The sequence below is a fragment of the Pelodiscus sinensis genome, chromosome 31 (assembly GCF_049634645.1).
Source record: "Pelodiscus sinensis isolate JC-2024 chromosome 31, ASM4963464v1, whole genome shotgun sequence".
NCBI lineage: Eukaryota > Metazoa > Chordata > Testudines > Trionychidae > Pelodiscus > Pelodiscus sinensis.
The window spans coordinates 6,992,387-7,010,035 of NC_134741.1; the positions used below are offsets into that span (position 1 = coordinate 6,992,387).

Here is a 17,649-nt window from a genome sequence, read left to right on the forward strand (position 1 = left end):
GAATCCCTTCGCAACAGAGGCTCTTGGCCGCTGATCTCACTGCAGCCCGGCCCAGCCCTGGACACACCCCTGGAGATGCTGGGCTGTTGCTCCTGGGCAGCCCCTGGCTGGAATGTGCCAGTCTCAGTCCTGGCTGAGCCCTGGCTACCGAGAGAAGAGGCCAATGCAAACAGCCCCTGGCAGCGAGGGAGTCAGCACGTCGGTGGGTGGGGCAGGGAGCTGGAGGCAGATCTTGGCTCTAACTCACTGTGTGACCTTGGCCCATTCAGTGACTCTCTCCCTGGCCACATGGCCCTGTCTGTACAGCAGGGACAGCAACACTTACAGGCCACAGGAGGGGGCTGGTTTAATGCTTCACCCCACGGCCCAGCAATGAGCCCCCCAAGTTCCCCCTGTGCTCGGGGAGCCAGGTTTGCTGTGTGGCAGGTACCGTCAGGCCTGGGCACTGGGATTAGTTACCAGTTTCCCTGGCCCTGTGGCACTGCTAAGCTAGCAGCTGAGAGGGCTGCGTGGTTCAGGCATTGGGCTAACCCCCCAATAGGGTTTCCCTGTGCAGGTTCACACCCTGCTTGCAGGGAGGCCTGTGTTTTGGCTACACCCGTCACCAGGGGAACAAACTCCATAAAGCCTGAGAGAATTCTGCCTCCTCCGCCCCCCCCCCCCCATCAAGCCACTTCTGCTCCTGTTAGAGAAATGCCTGGGGGGGTGTCTCAGGCAAACTCTCAGCTCCTGTAGCCCCTGCCCCTCACCCAGCACCCCATGGCTCAACCCTACCCCTGGGGGCTGCTCCACCCTGCAGTGTGACAGAAGGTTGGTGACAGGCGGGGGAGTCTGGGCCTGCCCCCAAAAGTCCATCCCTGCAGGGGGGAAATGCTGGGGATGTGAGGAGGGTCACCCCTCCATCCTTCCCCCCCCCCCCGGTGGGCCAGTAAGGTGACCTCAACCCTGCAGGGCTATTTTGGGGTATGGCGGTACCTGTAATATCTATCCTGCGTGTTAACAGTGCCCCCTTATTGTGAAATCCAATGGGCTCCCTATTTCAATGTCCCGGTAAACCTCATTCCATGAGGAGGAAGGGACATTTCCGAATAGCAGGTTATTTTGATATTTCGTGCTGTGTAGATACCAAAGGGTTTTCAAAATAAGCTCAAAATGACAACTTCTGTAGCCCAAATTGTGTATCATATGTCACCCCTCTGTCTACGCTGAAGACGCTACATCAGGGCTCTGTCTACACTTCAGAGACAACGCTTTAGTCCAGAGAACACATCTGCTCTTCTGAATTTTATGAAGAGATGTTCCAAAAAAAAAGTTTTTTTTTTCTGACATTTGGCCCAGTGTAGACAGGCCAAATGTTGGAAAAGCCTCTTCTGAAAAAAGCAGCAGAACAAGCTACACAAATTGGGGTTTGCAATTTGCGTAGCTTTTTTCAGAAGAACAGTGAGGTGTAGACATAGCGGGCTCGTCTACATTGGCCCCTTTTCCGGAAGGGGCATGTTAATTTCAGCCATCGTAGTAGGGAAATGCGCGGGGGATTTAAATATCCCCCGCGGCATTTAAATAAAAATGTCTGCCGCTTTTTTCCGGCTTTTAGAAAAGCCGGAAAAGAGTGTCTACACTGGCCCTGATCCTCCGGAAAAAGCCCCCTTTTCCGGAGGCTCTTATTCCTACTTCAAAGGCCGGGCGGGGGAGGGAGGCCAGGCCCAGGCCGGTGGGAGAAGGGGCAGCGCCTGCCAGGGCAGCAAGGGGAGCTGCAAGGAGCGAGACGCGGCGTTTCTGCCTGGTGTCACTCAAGGGTCCTTCTGCGGGTGAAGCGCCAGTGACACCCCTGTGCTGCTGGGTTCCTCTGCCCCTCCCCTGGGAGGCCGGCCCCTTCGGGGGGCTCTTGCCCTGACACTCGTCCAAGGGCCAGCATAGGCAAAGCAGCCTGCTCCAGGCACCTTCCATAGCTCAGCTGGCAGAGCAGAGGCCTGTAGCGGGTGCTTGGCAAGTGTCCTTAGGTGGCTGATTCAACTCCAGCTGAAAGGAGAGATTCTTCTCCCTCCTCCTGGCTGCAGGCCCGGCCTTAGGACCAGGTGGCTGCCTTGGGTCTGTCCCTTTGGGGCCTGGTGCTACAATTGACAAAAAGGTTTTGGGTACCAGCTGCCAATCAAATGTCTTTGGCTGCGCAGGCCTTGAGTCATGGCAAGAGCTGGAGGGGAATGGGGAACGGCTGCACTTTGGAATGGGAAGGGATTGTCTGGCACCATAAAGTAGAACAGTTTTAAGGTTGCTTCAAGGAGGGCACCATGGCTTAGTTGGCTAAAGCGCCTGCCTAGTAAGCAGGAGATCCTGGGTTCAACTCCCAGTGGTGCCCTGTTGCCAGGTCAATGGGTCTTTTCTTCCCACCATTCTTCAACATGTATCTGGAGTTGGTTTTACCTTCAGCTGAGCTTGGTGGTGCCCTCACAGTGGGAGTAGGATAATAGCAAAGAGCAGGAGGTGTCCTAGGGGTTTGATTTTGTGAGGCTTAGCTAGACATGCTAAATCAAGCTGTGGAAGATGGATTGCAGCAGTGATCTCCACCAGAGTGAAGACATGGCCTAATGGTGCAATTAGTTAGATGCCAACACTAATAGCCCCACTGCTGGTAACTCACTGGCTATGTCTAGACTGGCAAGTTTTTCCGCAAAAACGGCCACTTTTGCGGAAAAACTTGCCAGCTGTCTACACTGGCTACTTGAATTTGCGCAAGAACACTGAGGATCTAATGTAAGATTGTCAGTGTTCTTGCGCAAATACTATGCTGTTTCCGTTGGGGAAAAAGCCCTCTTGCGCAAATGTATTTGCACAAGAGGGCCAGTGTAGACAGCTCAGGACTGTTTTGTGCAAAAGAGCCCCGATGGCGAAAATGGCGATCGGGTCTTTCTTGTGCAAAACCGCATCTAGATTGGCACGGACGCTTTTCTGCAAAAGGTGCTTTTGCACAAAAGCGTCCGTGCCAATCTAGATGCTCTTTTCCGCAAATGCTTTTAACGAAAAAACTTTTCCTTAAAATCACTTGTGGAAAAACATGCCAATCTAGACGTAGCCACAGAGGCTACATCTACACTTAAAGTTTTCTCCTTAAAAAATATGTTAATGAGGGACTCAATTGCATGAGTCACCATCTCATTTGCATATTTTCTGCCAATGGGATTTTTGTGCAAAAACAACCAGTGTGAACACTTTTTTGGCACAAAACCCCCTTTTCCCAAAAGATTCTTATGCCCCCCCCAAAAGAGGTATATTGATCTTTCAGAAAAAGGGGGTTTTGTGCAAAAAGAAAACTTCCATACTGCTTGTTTTTGCACAACAACCCCAGCGCAAAATCAGTTTGCCAGAAAATATGCAAATAAGATCATGACTCATGCAAATGAGACCCTAATTAGCACCTTTTTTTGCTGAGAAAACTCGTTGTGTAGATAATGCAATAGAAGCACAGCATGTCAAAGAATTGTTCCAGTGACGCTCCCAGACGAGGGGGTTACAAACCCCGCGCTAGACCCCGTGCCAGGGTTTCGTCACCTGCATGGCTGTTCCTGTTCTGTTCCGCGCTGTGAACGTTCCTGAGAAGGTTGGAACCAACCCAGCTCCTTTAGGGAGTGGAAGCTCCTAGGGGCGGAGACTGAGGTGTTTAAACAGCACGAGCAAACCGGGGGCAGCACCAGCCAGCCCAGACGGGAGAATCGCACTTGGGTGTCCCGGGGTCTGGCTCGATCACAGCGGGCGGGCTACCGAGAAGGGCCGCAGGTGCAAGCTGCAGCATTGGAGGCTGGGGACAAGCCACCGACTTTGCTGTTGCGGGGTGGGCTGGATCCTCTGAAGGCTCCGTGGCTGACCCACCCTCCCCCGGGGCAGTTCAGCGGCTCGTGCCCCGGCCCTTACACGCAGCAGCAACCAGAGCCCCAAGCCCGCCTGCCCCTCCCGAGGGAAGCGCGGAGCCCAGCACCCCCAAGCTACCAACCCGAGGGCCCGCGGGGAACCAGCACGCGGCCTGCGCCCGGAACAGTGGTGGGATCGGCAGCAACTGCCCAGCCCGGCCCGCGGCAGTGAGCTAGGGGATGCAGTGGCAGCTCGGAGATCTGGGCTCCTCCGCGCGCTCGGGTGTACCCAGGGGTGCTCATTTACATACCCACGATGCATTGTGCACAGTGATTCGCCACCCACGTCCATGGGGCAGAGTTTGCTCCTAAAGCCCTTGGCTCCCACACAAAACTCGGGGTATCAGCGGGCAGAGCAACAGGCTGCAGAAGGGGTGGGGATTTGCAGGCAGTCCAGTGTAGCCACCGTGAGTTGAGAAACAGACGCCGTTTTTCTGGCAGCGCCTCTGCAGCAACTGCAGTATACTCTGGTTTCTCTTCAGATTGTATAAATCTTTTGCCTTTTACTAAAGATTTCCGTGGAGAGGAACATTCATGAGTTTGTACTCAATTTTTTGAGGCTTCACTCCAGTGAAGCGACCCAATGGTGTAAAAAAACAGAACTGAACTGTTAGTTTTTGTAGTGAGGCCTGTAGGTGCCTGTGTTTATTTGAAAATGTTGTTGTATCTTATGGTGTGCTACCTTTTATAATAGTAGTTGTTGTGTTAGTCTAGTCCAGCTAAAACAAAAAATAGAACTATGTAGTGCTAACAAGAGGGGCTATGTCTAGACTGGCATGATTTTCCAGAATGCTTTTGGTGGAAAAGAACTTTTGGCGGAAAATCCTCCGTGCCAATCTAGACACGCTTTTCTGCAAAAAAGCCCTGATTGCCATTTTCGCGATCGGGGCTTTTTGGGGAAAACAAATCTGAGCTGTCTACACTGGTCCTTTTGCTCAAAAGTTTTGCGCAAAAGGACTTTTGCCTGAACCGGCGCAGCATAGTATTTCCGCCAGAACACTGACAATCTTACGCGAGATCGTCAGTGCTTTTGCCTAAATTTAAGCTGCCAGTGTAGACAGCTGGCAAGTTTTTCTGGAATAGTGGCTGATTTTCCAGAAAAACTGGCCAGTCTAGACACAGCCTTCCGTTGAAAGCATTTGTGGAAAATCATGCCAGTCTAGACGTAGCCAAGGGATACAATCAAAAAAAGTGAACACCTATAAAAAAGACAAATCAAATTTCAGAACAGAGGAGAGATGGGACGGGGGAAGTAAATGTCTGTGAGCTAATGATATTAGAGGTGATAATTGGGGAAGCTATCTTTGCAATGGGAAAGATAATGTATATAACTGGACTAATGTCTCAGATGCTTCGCCAAAGAATCAATGCACACAAAAGGGATATCAGACAGTATCACAAAGAAAAACAGTGTCTTGCCATTTCAACCAGTAATGGCATTGTCTCAATGACTGATCACCTGCATTCTGCTTGACTACGTCTACGCTGGCATGATTTTCCGAAAATGCTTTTAACGGAAAAGTTTTCCTTTAAAAGCATTTTCGGAACAGAGCGTCTAGATTGGCACAGACGCTTTTCTGTAAAAGCACTTTTTGTGAAAAAGCGTCTGTGGCCAATCTAGACGTGCTTTTGCACAAAACAAAACAAACCTCCGCTGTCTACACTGGCCCTTTTGTGCAAAAGAGACTTTTGCCCAAACGAGAGCAGCATAGTATTTCCGCAAAAAGCACTGATTTCTTAGAATAGGAAGTCAGTGCTTTTGTGGACTTTCAAGTGGTCAGTATAGACAGCTGGCAAGTTTTTCCAAAAAAGCGACTGATTTTCCAGAAAAACTGGCCAGTCTAGACACAGCTCTGCAGGGGAGGGACCAGCACCAGAGGAGAGAGGCAGGGCAGGTGTGTAGAGGGAGGTGTTAGGAGACGGGATGAGGAGGGGTAGCTCACATGATCAGTGTGAGGCTACTGGAGGAGTGGGCACGGGGGTGGGACGACCCCTTTTTTCTATTTTTCTCCCAAGAGGGGGCCCCGCGATATCGTGCTGCCCTAGGCCCCGCAAAACTCTCATCCGCCCCTGCTGCCAGGGAGGGAACCTGATCAGCCCCGTTTTGCCAAAGGGAGAAGAGAGGCCCAGAAGAGCCGGGGTGACGTGCCCAGGGTTAGCCAGGAGGGCTGGAGGAGTGGGGCGTGTGTGTGTGCGGGAGGCGGAGGGGAGGGGGAGCAGAAAGGGTGGATGCTGCTCCTAGTGGGAGGGGGAAAGATTCCTGTGCTTCCCCGGAAGGCTCCTGCCTTCTCCCCCCCCACCCCACACCCGCTTCCTTCTTGCCCCCCTAGTGTGCTCCGGGGCTACGTCTACACTGGCATGATTTTCCAGAAATGCTTAAAACGGAACAGTTTTCCATTATAAGTATTTCCAGAAAAAGCGCGTCTACATTGGCAGGATGCTTTTCCGGAAAAGCACTTTTTCCGGAAAAGCGTCTGTGCCAATGTAGATGCGCTTTTCCGCATAAAAGCCCCGATCGTCATTTTCGCGATCGGGGCTTTTTTGCGGAAAACACTACTGTGCTGTCTACACTGGCCCTTTTCCGGAACAGTTTTCCGGAAAAAGGACTTTTGCCCGAACGGGAGCAGCATAGTATTTCCCGTAAAGCGGCTGATTTCTTATAGTAGATCGTCAGTGCTTTTCCGGAAATTCAAGGGGCCAGTGTAGACAGCTGGCAAGTTATTCCGGAAAAGCGGCTGATTTTCCGGAATAAGTGGCCAGTGTAGACACAGCCATTATGTTTAAACACCTGCCATATGAATATACCTGAAAGTCACAAGGATCAATGATCTGTGTGAAAGGCAGGTGGCCAGTAATTAGAGCCTCATGTATGTTGTGTGCACAAGGGAAGGTAGAAATGTGCACTGGGCAGTCTGATAATGGTGTTTACTGTGTGTTTGTAACAGGCTCCTGCCCATCTCCGGTAGATTTGGGCACCTGCTCCACCAATTGCAATACACACTAGGCCGTTCCTCCCCAGCTGGGTCTGGTTCTTGTTCTTCTGCACAGCACAGTCCGTGGAGACCAGGGACCTGCCATTGGGCTTCCAAATCTCACCCTTGTTGAATGGATGGAAACAGAAACCAGACAGACAGCGGGTCTGAGCTGGCTCCAGCTGAGGGACGGGTTTGCCTGGTTTATGTGCGTTGGCACAGGACAGCAGTAAGGGTTCGTATTCATTTATAGAATCCAAAAAATAGAAACGTAGAATGCAATGGAATTGGAGAAATAAATGTTTCCATTGAATGGTCAGTTGGATTCGAAGTAACGCTCATATAATTTGTAGTCTATCACTGAGCTACTCTCCCTGATGTTTGCACTGTTAGGAGTTGAGAAGGGAACAAGAGGCTTTTGTAGCCCACACACCCCTGGGCCTGTCTCCATCACTTCTGCCAGGTGAAGGGAGGCCAGGTGAAGGGAGGCCACTAGCATCTTTCTCCCCAACCAGGGCTGGCTTTTGGGGAGAGGGAGGGGCCACTGGAGGCACTTGGTCCCCTGGCTGCATCCATGGGGAGGTGGCTCTGCTGAAAGCCAGACTGGTTTCCTGTTGTTAGGCAGGACCCTGCAATCCATGTTCTCTCCTGCTCCACCTGTCCCACCTGGCTGTTGCTATGGATGCTCTGTGAGGTCACTGCCTCCCAGCCAATGAGCTGAGGTGCTGTAAAAGTTCCTTGTGATGTCACTGCTGTCTTGCAGGCTCATATCCTGCCCCTGGCCAGCCCCTTGGCGTGTGTGAGCTGCTCCTCCTCCCCCAGCATCACTCAGGGCTGATTCTGGGGCTCAAGCAAGGAACATCAGAGGCTGCTCAGGGGGCCACATTGCTAGGCCAGGGGCCCTCCTGTGGGGCTGTGAGTGTTGCTGTCCCTGCTGTACAGACAGGGCCATAGAGCCTCAGGAGGCTGCAGCGGTGGGAGACTCTTCCCTGGTTTCGGGAGGGAGACGAGACGTCAAGGCCCATGACTCGGAGCCAGCTACTGATACCCATGGAAAGCTGATTTTCAGAAGGGTGTGATCAGCCCTTCCTGTGTATCTGGCTTCTTCAAAGGGGCTTAATCAGGAGCTAAAAGTTGAAGAAGAGCCATTCAGAAGGGTGAATTTCTGTCTCCAGCAGTTGTTTCTGTGTGCCCCAGTGGCCTAACAGACAAGACACTGGCCTCCTAAGCCAGGGACTGTGGGTTCAAGTCCCACCTGGGGTGACAGTTCTTTCTCAGTGACAAAGAGTTTACCTTCTTCTGCTTACAGAAACAGTTGTCAAGGATGTTCCCCAGTGGCTGTCTCCCTCTCTGCAGAAGCTGTTCAGACCCCTCACTAGCAAATACTGATGTTAGGTGCAAATCTGAGTGCTATAAGGCCAGGAGTTCAAAGTCAGAATGAAAGAGCACATCTTGGTCTACAAGTGACAGCCAGAGGGAGGTGGCTGTAGCAGAGCAGAGTCTGTCTGGAGACAAAGCAGAGGCTGAGGATGAGAAGGCCCATGAGAGGCAGAGACTCCAGAGCAGTGGGGGGCTGGGGGCTAGTTACTTGGTCTGGCAAACTGACAGAAAATCCCCAGGCCCTGAGCATGTTTGGGGGGTGGAGAAACTGGGAAGTTCTGTGAGTGTTTATGGTCGCTGGGCTGAGCTGTGGCTCCTGCTGTGTGTGTGTGACTCAAACTGTGGCCCCCTCATGCCCCTTTTATGTATCTATTGTGCTTTCAGCTTCTTTCCTCAGGCATGTCCATCCACCAAGGGATCTTTTATTTTCCTTTGTGCAGCTCAGCCACAGACACAGCAGAAGGGTTTTTCTGCAGCCACCGGCCCCAGCCCCTCTCTCCAGAGAACTGCAGCCCCCCTCGGACCAGGTAGCTGCTCCCAGCATTCAGGAGGCACCAGGCCGAGAAGAAACCGTCTGACATGGTGCTGCCAGGGAGGGGCCTCACTGCTAGTCATTGTTCCTGGTCCAGGAGCAGAGCAAGTTTTGTCCTGGGCACCAATATTGAGTGTGTACACCTGTGTGTGTGTGAGCCCCCATGGCTGTGATAGTTTTTACACATGAAGGGAAATGCCCCCCTTGAACATCCCACACCTCCCACACACACGGCACTTCTCCTGAACTGCTGCCTCTCTGGGAGGTGGATGAACTGTTGGTGCGGGAGGAGTTCCCTGGCTAAAAGTCAGGCAGGCAAAGTCCAGCCTGTAACACCCAGAAGAGGGGATTTGCCTGTCTACGGAGGGTGGGAACAGACCAGCACTTGGGAGCTTGGCTGCCAGCTGCTTAGCACATCTGGACACAGAAGAATCCCAAGACTTGGTTCTGCCAGGCCCCAGTTTCCCCTCTTCTGTTTCTTTTCAGCTCCCTGCAAACTGCCTCCCAGCTGTGGGTGAGGCTGAGTGTGTGTGAAACCAGCTGCGCTTTGGATGATTTTGTTAATTGTTTAAAAAGCCTCAGGCACCTCTTCTGCCTGGGGAGGTGTCTGTAATAGACACCTAGCGTGACATCATCCTGGGGTTTTACCCCTTTAACCTCACCCAGGTACTCCTGAGAAGTCTCCTGTGTCCATCTCCGCCTCAGGCCAAGTGTTCGCATGTTTCATAGATAAGTAAACTCCTTCTCCCTTTTTCCCTGCCAATCCTTCCAGAGTGAGCTCTACCCCTCTGTCCCAATATTCCAGTAAAGTATATTAACCCACCAAGTCTCAGTGATACCAACTTCTTCCTGCTCATTACCCATAGTTCCCGTGTGTCTGTACCAGCATCTAAGACACAGATTAGATTTTGCTTCCCAGTGGTCCCTCGTCCCTCATTTATCTCTGCGGTTACAGCCCCTGCTCTCTCCCATTTCTGGCCCATCTCCCAGGTGTCTATGTTGTTCACTTACCTGTGGGCTTTGGGCACCTGCCCCCATCAAACCTAGTTTAAAGCCTCCTCACTAGGTTAGCCAGTCTGCACCCAAATACTCTTCCCTTCCTCCACAGGTGAGCCCACCCCTGCTGAGCAGCCCTCCCTGCAACAGCATCCCATGGGCAAGGAAACCAAAGTCCCCTGCCCACTGAGCTGTAGCTTTCTGTGCCCAGGGGGCCAGATACCACCTGGGCTCGATGGCTGGAGGGAAGTGGGGAACGGCTGCACTTTGGGAGCCAAAAGTGTTGTCTGGAAACATAAAGAGCCATTTTAAAAGATTTTGGAGCAGGGCACCATGGCTTAGTTGGCTAAAGCACCTGCCTCATAAACAAGAGATCCTGGGTTCAAGTCCCAGTGGTGCCTTGCTGTAGCCTTTGCTCACATTTTCCTAGGTCCTTCTGGGACACAGAAGAGGCCTCCCCTGACCACCCATGAAACTGCTGCTTCAGGAAAAGGCTGATTGGGGAGGAGTGTTGGGAAGAAGGAAACCACAAGCCTGGAGCAGGTGCAGAGGCTGCTGTGACTGGCACTGGCAAGGCAGGGCTCTGACTTCAATTGCTGGGACAGGAGAGCCAGCACTACACACCCTTGTGATTCCCTGGGGGTATCAGCACCTAGAGAGCCTGAGGGTGAAACCTCTGCAGCTCCTGCAGCCATGGAGAGTCAGGGTATGTGGGTGTCAGGTGCTTCTCCTCTATGGTTTCCTTCTTCCCAACAATCCTCCCCAATCAGCCTTTTCCTGAACCAGCAGTTCCATGTGTGACCGGAGAGGCCTCTTCCGTGTCCCAGAAGGGCATAGGAAAATGTGAGCAAAGGCTGCAACAAGGCAACTCCAGAAATTGAACCCAGGATACCCTGTTTATTACACAAAACTTCAGCCTGCCAAGCCATGGTGCCCAACTCAAACCCACTTGTAAACCGTTCTATGTACGGTCCCAGATAACACCATTATCTCACAAAGTTCGGCCATTCCCCATTTCCCTCCTGCCTTCCCACCCAGGCAGTGTCTGGCTCCCTGGGCACAGGAGGCTACAGCTCAGTGGTTGGAGGCTCTAACATGCACATCTCCTGTGGGACTGTAGGTTTTGAAGTTCTGCAGGGTTGTGGGAGGAAGAAATGCAGCGAACTTTTATTATTAGGCTTGTAAACCCCTTGGTCTCAGGGTCTAGGTTGGAGTTCCTAGGTGGGGGCCCGGCCTCCTTCAGTTTGGTCCCCTCCTGAAAGCACAAAATAGACAACAGAGAACTCCTTTGCCCCGCAGCAATCTCTGTTGGCCAAAGGGTTAGCAACTGAATATTTGCCCAAGCTTAAGTGCAGTAGCAGAAAAGATTTTTATGTGTGTTTCTGTGGTGTAGTGGTTATCACGTTTGCCTAACATGCAAAAGGTACCTGGTTCAAAGCCAGGCAGAAACACAGGGTCTCCTCTTATTGCGGTTCCCCTGGCTGCCCACAAGGCAGCATGTGTGCTGGCTTTCAGGAGCTTGTGGAAGACAGCTCAGCAGGTTAGGCTGAGATAGGAGAACGCTGAGGGGGGGCCTGAGACTTCTCAGTGGTGCCTTGCCTGAGACCAGGTCATTGCAGCCACACAGTCCAGGGCCCACCCTGGAAGTGCCGCTACTGCGGCTGTGCACCTTCGGGGCAGTGTGGCTGTCGCCTTTGGTACAAGTGGACACAAAGCCACGCAAACCTGGCTTCCAGCGCACAGGGGGAGTCTGCAGGCTCATTGCTGGGCCGTGGGGTGAAGCATCAAACCAGCCTCCTCCTGTGGGGCCTGTGAGTGTTGCTGAATCTGGGCCCCTGCACCTGGGGAAAGGCAAACAAAAGGTCTGGGGGCCACACAGAGACCCCGCTGGGCTGAGCAGGAAGTGGCTGGGACTTTGCTTTGTCTTTGCCTGTGGGCTTGTCTGTCTGCAGCCTGGAAACCTCCTGGCTCCTCAGACCACTGGTCTGGATGGAGCGTTACAGACGTCGGAATAATGGAATAATGGAATTGCTGTGTAGACGCTCCCATTGTTATTGCAGTATAATGGCCGTTATGCCCAAGGAACGCTGCGGTGTAGATGCAGCCTAGGAGAAATGCTTTCATGAGCATGTGGGAGGAGCAAGGGCTCCTACAATGTCAGGAGAAATGAGGTCACCTCGCTAGATATAAAACAGTTGACATGTCAGGAGTGGCCGGCAGAACGGAGGCTTGGGATACTCCTGTGCCAGGGAGTCTGTGTCAGTGCCTGGGGATCCTGAGCTGGGTGGCTCCTGGGCTTGTTGGCTCCATACCAGGGGTGTCTCTTCTGCAGGGCGATGCTTGTTCCCGGGGCTAACGCTTATCCCTGTGACACACTTTGTGCAGGGACCATTGGTCTTTGTGCCACAGTACGTGTCTGGGACGTGGGAGTGAGGAACCTGCCTCAAATAGACACGTATCCGGCCCCCGCAGTGCTCTGCTTGAGACCCTGGAGCCCTGGCTTTACTGGTGCCTGGCACGTGGGGAATTAGATCTAGGGGGAGATTTCTAGAGCCCCACAACAGCTGCTGCTCACATGCAGATGTCCACATCTGTCTGGGGTTACTGGGCACCCGGCCTGCTTCCTGTCCCTGCCAACCTGGGCAAAGCGGCATCACTGGCTCAGGGGTTCCTCTCCTCAGCGCGCTGCAGAGAAAGCCCTTGTGTGTTAAAGGGCCTCAGGGAGCCCGGAGCAGAGGGAGCTGGGAATCTAGTCCCATTGATCCCCTCAACACACACACACAGTCCCAGCCCCAAGCACCCCACAGCCCTAATCCTGTGCCCTGACTTCTTTACCCTTCCACATCCTCACCCCTGACCTGAGCCCCACCCCCAACACACAATCCCCAAATCCCTGTCTTGAGCCTCCCACCCTCCACTCCACACTGTAATTTGTTACAGATACTGTCCTATCACAACCCCTCCCCCAGCTTCCTGCCTTAAGCCTCCCCCCACCCAAGGGGTGGTGCCCAATAGAACAGGCCCTGTAAGAAATGTGTCACTTTCACCCCTGGGAGCAGCTCAGCCATGCAAAGGGGCTGCCTGGGGCAGGACATTAGCCCTGGAGGGCAGGGGTGGGTGTGGCAGTGACATCACAAGGGCCTTTCACAGCCCCCTCAGGTTATTGGCTAAAGGAGGCTGGAAGGTGATGACCTCACAGAGAGTCCATGACAATGGCCAGGTGGGACAGGCTGCAGGGCAGAGGAAACCTCAGAGACTTTGCTGCAGGGAGACTCAGAGCCCCCCATGGCTTTGCTGCAGGGAGTCTCCTTCTGGAGATCTGCCCTTGAGGCCAGAGAGAGAACGAAGGTCACAAGCATGAGTGTGAGGAGGAGCCTTTTCGGAGCCTTCTCCTTTCCCTTGACTAACTGACCTAGAAGACAGACGTCCCCGTGGAGAAGGGACGAGCCTCCAAGAGGGGCTCTTTTGATACAGCAGGGGAATTAGCTCAAGTGGTAGAGCGCTCGCTTAGCATGCGAGAGGCAGTGGGATCGATACCCACATTCTCCACTGATGGGAAAAATCCCCCTTACAAGGAACTTTTGCAGCACCTCAGCTCATTGTGGGTGGGCAGGAAGCTGGGGGCAGAGCTGGGTTCTAACTCACTAGGGTGCATCCCATAGCTCAGAATAAGCGATGCAATTGGGTAGCTTATTTCAAGTCAATTTTGAAATAGCTTATTTTGTAATTTGGTGCTGGCTACACAGCACTTAGTTCCAAATAAATCACAATTCCGATCCCTCACTCCTCACTCCTCGCGCCATGAGGTTTGTAGGGACGTTGGAATAGCGAGCCCGTTATGGTTTGAAATAAGGGGCTTGCTCTTAAGATGTGTCTGTGTGATATGAGCATCACGTCCTAAACCTCTGACCTTGCCGGCCCACGGGTGTCAGTCTCACAAGTGGCCCTTTCAGAAAGAAGCCTTAGGCAGCCGCAGGGACGTTATAGCGGTGAGGAGTCCTGTGTCACCTTATAGACTAACTGAAGTGTAGGAGCATAAGCTTTCGTGGGCAAAGACCCACTTCGTCAGATGCATGTAGTGGAAATATCCAGAGGCAGGTATAAATATGCAGGCCAGAATGAGGCTGGAGATGACGAGGTGGATCCAATCAAGGAGGATGCGGCCCACTTCTAGCAGCTGATCTGGAGATGTGAATTCCAAGAGAGGAGAAGCTGCTTTTCTAGTTAGCGAGCCATTCACAGTCTTTGTTTAATCCAGAGTTGATTGTGTCAAACTTGAAGATGAAGTGTAGCTCAGCAGTTTCTCTTTGAAGTCTGGTCCTGAAGTTTTTTTGCTGCAGGGACGTTACGGGCTCTGGAACAAGGCAGAGTATTTCAGGGGCAAGGGAATTAGCTCAAGTGGTAGCACGCTTGCTTAGTATGCGAGAGGCAGTGGGATCAATGCCCACATTCTCCAACTGTAGCTTTGTTCTCATCTCCTATTTTCAGTCAGGGGCTCAGTGGCCCCCTTCCTCTTCCTACCTGCTCTCCCAAAAGATGCAGACCTGGCTCCCCTTTCTTTTCCCCCAGCAATTGCCATGCTGCAAAGCAAAGAGTGGTGATACCAGGCTCTGTGGTGCAATGGAAAGCATGTTGGACTTTTAAGCTGCAGCAATTCATGTGAGCCCAGCTAGCCATTCAAAGGCTGTGGGTTCAAGTCCCACGAGTGTCACTTTAGCTGTTTTCTCATTTCCAGGACGCAGCATTTACAGACCAGGGAATCCTTAGGGTGAAACCGGGGTAGGTTTGAGTCCAGACAGTTTCCAGCAGACCCCAGTGAGGGTGGAAGGAAGGGCTTGTTCTTGGGGTTGGGTTTGGAGGTTGTTCTGAAAGGCTGCAGGTGCCATTAGATCGTTTTCTCCCTCCCTGTCTCCTACTAGTGCTGAACAACACTCAGGCTGTGTCTACACTGCACTGTTCTTCTGCAAAAAGCTACGCAAATTTCAAAACATTCTAGCACCCTGCTCTGCACCTTGTGAACACTCCACCTCTTGTTCTCATGGAAGCGACTCACCCGAGCTGCCAGCTCCTCATTTCCTCACCAGCCCCTTGAGATTTGTAGCTCAAAGCTGGAGCTGCTGTGGCAGGAGGTGAAGCTACAGAAGCTGACAGGGGACAATCAGCGGGCGGAGGGTTATTTTTTCTCCTCCCTGGGCTAATGTGGACAGAACTTAGAAGAAAATCCTCTTCCCTTCTCCTCAGAAGATGGAAATTGCAGTTGGTTCTCTCTCTGGTTCTACTAAAGCTGGACCCCAGGACTAGACTTTTTCTTTCTAAAACCCTGGTGAAAGCTGAAGGTGAATTGTTTGCAAACTGGGAATGTGAGCTAAAGAAGGGCTTCACCCAGCAAGGTGCTTGAACCTTTCCCACAGACACAGCAGGCCAGGGGGTTGTGCACCTGCAATGGCCCCTTCCTACTTGGCTTCTCACAAAGCTGGGGTGAAAAATTGCTAGACCCCAGCCCTCCCAGGCTAAGCCATGGCAGAGGTAGAGGATTCACTCCCATCTTCTCCTGCCTGCGCCCTGGTACTGAGGGGCCGGCCCCTTTTCTGCTGTCCCAACTCTTATTCCCACAACGCACTTTGTGCAGGGGCCGTTAGTCTTTGTGCCAAGGTGCATTGCTGGGAGCCAGGACTCAGGACCCTTCCCCCAATCTGACCCGCTCACACTGTCTGGCTGCCTCCAGCACAGGCTGAGCTCAGGGGCCAGGTGGGTGACCTGCCCTGCAGCTGTGATGGCATCAGGCCCTTCCTGCCCACCTGCTCAGTCTGGAGATGGAGCTCCAGGGGCCTCAGACACCCAGCAAGAGGAACAAAACTCTCTTTCTTGAACCTCAGTGCATGGAAGCAGAAGCACCAGGACCTTGTAACAACCAGCTGAGCCCCAGCAGGTCCCACTGAGATTTGAACTCAGATTGCAGGATTCAGAGTCCTGAGTGCTGCCCCTTACACCATAGGACCTGTGGTGTGACAGTGCAGTGGGCACCTCTGACTCTCAGCTCCCTCCAGCTGCTTCATCTCCCAGGACTCCCTGTCCTGCCCCAGCTCTGCTGCTCTCAGGGCAAAGTCCTTGTTAAAACCAGTCACACTCTGGGGGTCAGTGAGGGTCCCTCCCACCTGAGATGTGTCACACGAAAGCCTCGTTTCCTGCTCCGTTCCCAATGCTGGATGCAAACACATGGTTTCTCTGGGGGTGTAGCAAGTGCCCCCTTAAAAAGCTCATCAATTGCAATGAAACTTTTACATCTCCAGGTGTGTCACACTTTGTATTTCTATTGAACAGGGATTCTTCAAATGACCACAAACCCCTCACATGCTCTAGTGCCAATGCACATAAACCAGACAAACCCGTCCCACAGCTGGAACCAATTCAAACCGGCTCTGTGTGTGTGTCTGGTTTCTGTTTCCATCCATTCAACAAGGGTGTGATCTGATCTGGATGCCCATTGGCTCGTCCTTACTCTCCTTTGGCTGTGTCCTGCAGAAGAACAAGGACCACGTCCAGCTGGGGATGAATGGCCACAATCGATCTTACAGCGTTTGATTTAGCAAGTCCAACTAAGACTCACTAAATCAAACCCAGAGGCCACCCCCACCAGCTTCCAGCACTTCTGCTCTTTGCCCCCTTTGGCTTCCTGCTGTGGGGACATGGCCAACTCCAGCTATGTAGGGAGGGATGGCAGGGAGAGCAGACACATTGGCCAGGCACCACTGGGGGCTGCCTCCCTCGCCTCCCCCACACCCAGCAGCTGCTTGGCCAGCTTAGTCAAGAGAGCATGGGGCTGCTCTCTGGGACTTCTCTCCCAGCTCCTCCACCTGTTGCCATTGCCCATCCCAAGGGAGGGGGGACGAGAGTCACTCTCCACGACTGCAGGAGCTGCAGAGGTTGCACTTTTGGGAAAGGCTTTATTTTTCGAAAGATCAGCGTCTAGACTGGCGCTTTTCTCTGACAAAAAGAGTGGCAGCCATTTTTATGCTAATGAAGCACAGGAGATTTAAATCCCCGCTTCATTAGCAATTGCGATACATCTAATTTACATCCCTTTTCTGAAAAAGGGATGTAGTCTAGACGTAGCCAAGACATTTTACAGTAAAGCGTGGTAAGAGAGGGCTTCTTGCATAAGAGCTACGCTCTTTTCTAACAGGTGTGAGTCCTCTTGCTCAAGAGCTCTTGCACAAGAGGGCCGCGTGGACATGGGACAGATGTTTCTTGTGCAAGAAAGCTCTATGGCTAAAATGGCCATCAGAGCTTTCTTGCACAAGAGAGCGTCCACACTGCCATTGATGCTGTTGCCCAAAAACACATCTCGCACATGGCAGGGTGGACATGTTCTTGCATAAGAACCCTTGCGCAAGATACCGCCAGTGCAGACACAACCAAAGGGACCTTCAGAGATGAAGTCCAGTCCCCTGCCTCACAGCAGGACAAAGCACCATCCAGATTGAGGTCTCTCCAAAATAAGAAGCTACCAGGAGTGGGGTTTGAACCCACGCAGACAAACACCTATTGGAGCTTAAGTCCAACACCTTAAACACTCGGCCATCCTGGTGGTACTTAGATTGCTGGAAGGGTGAAAGTTCTCTCTCCAAACAGACCAGGGACTCAGTCACACACTCCGTTAAAAGCATTTTCGGAACAGAGCATCTAGATTGGCATGGACACTTGCCACAAAAGCACTTTTTGCAGAAAAGCGTCCGTGCCAATCTAGACGCACTTTTCCGCAAAAACGCCCCGATCGCCATTTTTGCAAATCTGAGCTGTTTACACTGGCCCTTTTGCACAAAAGGGACTTTTGCCCGAATGGGAGCAGCATAGTATTTCCGCAAGA

At 52.5% G+C, this 17,649-nt stretch overlaps 1 protein-coding gene and 7 non-coding genes across 10 annotated transcripts in view; 6 read left to right on the top strand and 2 right to left on the bottom strand.

Annotated features, from left to right (window-relative positions):
* The window catches only part of LOC142821516 (uncharacterized), a 369,045-nt gene that overhangs the window by 92,417 nt on the left and 258,979 nt on the right, over positions 1 to 17,649 (top strand). The gene's annotated exons all lie outside the window — the stretch shown is intronic.
* Positions 2,283 to 2,356, top strand: TRNAT-AGU (transfer RNA threonine (anticodon AGU)). Its single transcript has one exon. It is a non-coding gene; the product is annotated as a tRNA-Thr (tRNA).
* LOC142821682 (U5 spliceosomal RNA) lies at positions 4,365 to 4,480 on the top strand. The gene has a single exon (XR_012898371.1). It is a non-coding gene; the product is annotated as a U5 spliceosomal RNA (small nuclear RNA).
* On the top strand, positions 10,110 to 10,183 carry TRNAM-CAU (transfer RNA methionine (anticodon CAU)). Its single transcript has one exon. It is a non-coding gene; the product is annotated as a tRNA-Met (tRNA).
* On the top strand, positions 11,161 to 11,233 carry TRNAV-AAC (transfer RNA valine (anticodon AAC)). Its single transcript has one exon. It is a non-coding gene; the product is annotated as a tRNA-Val (tRNA).
* Positions 13,259 to 13,331, top strand: TRNAA-AGC (transfer RNA alanine (anticodon AGC)). Its single transcript has one exon. It is a non-coding gene; the product is annotated as a tRNA-Ala (tRNA).
* TRNAQ-CUG (transfer RNA glutamine (anticodon CUG)) lies at positions 15,710 to 15,781 on the bottom strand. Its single transcript has one exon. It is a non-coding gene; the product is annotated as a tRNA-Gln (tRNA).
* TRNAL-UAA (transfer RNA leucine (anticodon UAA)) lies at positions 17,288 to 17,370 on the bottom strand. The gene has a single exon. It is a non-coding gene; the product is annotated as a tRNA-Leu (tRNA).